Here is a 3,363-nt window from a genome sequence, read left to right as displayed (position 1 = left end):
ATAAGCATCCTTCCTCCTTTTTTTAACCGGTTGTGAAAGTCTTTTCTCCTAATCCTGACCTTTATCCTGCCCCCAGTTTCATATAATCCTTTGTAAGCATGATAATATCAACCTTGCATGCATAGTCATAAACTTGAGGTTCAATTGACTGAACAGCTTTTCACTCTATCAAGGCAGCACTACCATTTCTCCATCTCTCAACAGTGTAATACCAAAAGCCTTTTCACTCTATCAAAGCAGCACTACCTTTCTTCCCAAATAGAGAAGACTTCCCTAATCCATCACGAGCAAATTCCTAAAAAATACATTGAACAATACTTTTTTAACCTTTTATATGAGCATACTTGATTTGGTTGTTGCAATAATATGTATTGAACACATGAAAAAATAGTCCCTTCTACCTTAGAAACACCTTTGAGATGTTAGACCAGATGATCTAATCATTAATTTTCTTTGAAGCGCTGTACAATTAACACTTTACTTAACAAACATCTATCTATGAAACTAAATTGTTGGCAAAATTCATCATACAGAAAATTGTCTAGCTTTTCTTTTGGCTAAAACAGAATTCTTTTAAGTTTCATCCACAAGTTCTTTGTTGATTCTGGTGTAGTAATATAAGTTATGTTGGTCCAAAGAAATCCTTCAATACATCTTCCAGACCTAGCATTCTTGTATATGGTGAATGCTTCTTCCATTATTTTGGCCTGGGAGAGCAACTCTGCTCTCTTTCTTCCAGATGGATGAATGAAGAGATAGTCCCAAAGTGCCCACTCACCCTTGACTTTTCCCAGCTTCTCATACACTGTGGGCGCCACCCGTGGATCATATCCGGCGGAAGCAATTAAGAGCATGTCAATGTAATCCGCTTCCATTTCCATCCTGAAAACAGGATTTAGTTATAAAAATTTTAAAAAGGAAAAGTTTCCACTTCAACAAAATATCTACCAAGAGAAACAAGTACAAGCAGCATGTAGATGATTATTTAAGCATAATCCAAAATTTAAAACAACATTGACATGCTGATAGATGGCACACAATAATGTCTCAAGGGAACTACAATTGAGGATGAATGAGGAAAGACATGTCAAAATTTGATTACTGTATCACAACAAACACCAGAGTTTTAAATGAATTATTAAATCCAATCTCACTCACAAATTTTATTCAGAAAAGATATCAACTATCATTCCCTCAATTGAAATTATGGTAAAGCATATGGTAAATGAAATGGAGTTCTTATTTGCTTGGAACTATCAAAATCTTCCATGAACTAATATGTTATGTGGAATAAAGCACTAAAGCAATCCACAACAGCATTCTACACTATTTTGAGAGCCATGACAAACATGATGTTAAGTAAAATGCAACAAGTATAATCAAAGAACCACAGAGGAAATTGACTTATTAGAAAGACATGAACGAAGTTATACAGTCCATAGAGTGGTAGCCTCAAGAAAAGAGAAGACATTATGGTGACGATTTCCGGGGTGACAAATCGATAAAGAATAAACTGCAGGATAGCAAACCACAATCTCTTCGTCATATATTCAGCGGTGTGTCGGGCCAAAGCATGACCAACCTAATTAAGAAGAAAAAACAGACAAATAAGCATAGATATCTTTCAGACGAATTAATAAACCAAGAACCTCCTACAAATCTTAAACTGAGAAAACAATTAGTTAAACAAAGCACAATTATACCTCATGTCCAATTATAGTGGCAATCTCAGCATCACTTTTAAAATGCTCTAACAATCAGGTGTACACAACAATCTTACCACCAGGTAGCCAAAAGGCATTGACATCCGACTCATTGACAACAAGCACCTCCCAATTCAATCCATCGAGATGCGAGATAGCTGGCCCTTTCTTTCTACTTTGCTGAACCCAACTGTCATCAAGGATTTCATCTTCCTTGTGCCAACCACTCTCTGCCTTACAATAAGCATTAGCATTAGTCAATAATTTCAAAGTCTCCTCAGTATCCCCTTCAAACCCTGTGACATGCTGATGCATAACCAACATCACTCCAAACTTGTTCCTTGCTCAACCCTCTCTGCAAGGTATCAATGATTTCCATTGATATCATCCTTATCCTCACACTCTGAGGGTGTATGGGAGGCAAGATCTTTCCCTTGAAACTCGCCTTCTTGTTCTCGAATTCAGCCTCACCAAGTTGCCTCTCCATGTCATTAGATAACAAAATGCAGCGGGTTCTCTTGGTATATGGAACTGTTTCTAAATTCCAAAAATGCATAGTAATCAATATCCCTGACCCGACCAACACTATAAAGAATACAAGTCTAGGATTCCGCATATTTCGGTAGCGAACAATGATCAGTTGGCGAATCACTAGAAACACGACGAACGTTAACCATGCCGTAACACCAGAAGCAGCATAATGCGCCATTGTCGTAACCGAAATGCGTCAAGTAATGATCTTTGGCATCTGAATCAGTAGAAGACTAATGGTGTTGGTAATATTGGAACCAACAACACCGATTGACGATTGTGTAATGCAGCACCGGGTTTTGAGTTTAGAAATTTTGAAGAAAATGAAGGGTTTATAGGGTTTAGGGTTGTGTTGCACATTTTGTTCACTTCCACAATTTTGTTGGTTGCATTTGAGGATTGACAAATAAATGGAAGAGTAGCGCCACTAGAGAAGAGAGTAACGAAGGTGTGATATCCATAGCCATGTTTGATAATAATAGTAATACAATCTATTTAATTATTTGATTATTTATAAATAAAAAAATTTGAAGAGACAACATTCTGGATTACTGCTAATAAGGAGAATGATTACCGAAATATTAATGAGAATTTTGGAGTGAAATTACTTTAGTCAAAGATTTATGTATTTATGTACCAATGATTTTTCGTTTTATTTTGAAACTCTAGGAGTAATAAATGGTCACTTATGCTTTATTGCTTTATGCGGACAACATTCTTTTGACCTTGACGGTGTAAATGCAATGTAAATATGTAACGAGTCTACATGGAAATTGAAAAGTCACAATCACATATTAGTAGTAAAAGTTTTGACTAGTGGTCTTAGACTATCTCCAATAGGAACTCATTTTAGTCTATTTATAGCCCACTTGTTACAAAAAGTAATTTCATATCAGCTTTTGCATCATTACCAATAAATAGGAATTTAAAGAATCTCTCTTCTCCATTAAAAGGAACTAACTTTAGTTCCTATTGTGGTCTCACTTAATTAATTAATTAAAGTAATTAAAATTAATATAATTATTATTTTTTATAATAATATTATTTAAATTTATAAATTTAAAATAATTTAATATTATAAAATATTAAAATAAATAACTTAAATTTGGTTAGTATTTTAAATTTTATA

General features: G+C 34.6%; 1 pseudogene; it reads right to left on the bottom strand.

The window, feature by feature from the left end:
* Positions 1–557: 557 nt before the first annotated feature.
* On the bottom strand, positions 558–2,512 carry LOC112805911 (mitochondrial metalloendopeptidase OMA1-like; annotated as a pseudogene).
* Positions 2,513–3,363: the final 851 nt, after the last annotated feature.

The sequence above is a fragment of the Arachis hypogaea genome, chromosome 16, assembly GCF_003086295.3.
Source record: "Arachis hypogaea cultivar Tifrunner chromosome 16, arahy.Tifrunner.gnm2.J5K5, whole genome shotgun sequence".
NCBI lineage: Eukaryota > Viridiplantae > Streptophyta > Magnoliopsida > Fabales > Fabaceae > Arachis > Arachis hypogaea.
This window is presented reverse-complemented; position numbering and strand designations above follow the sequence as displayed.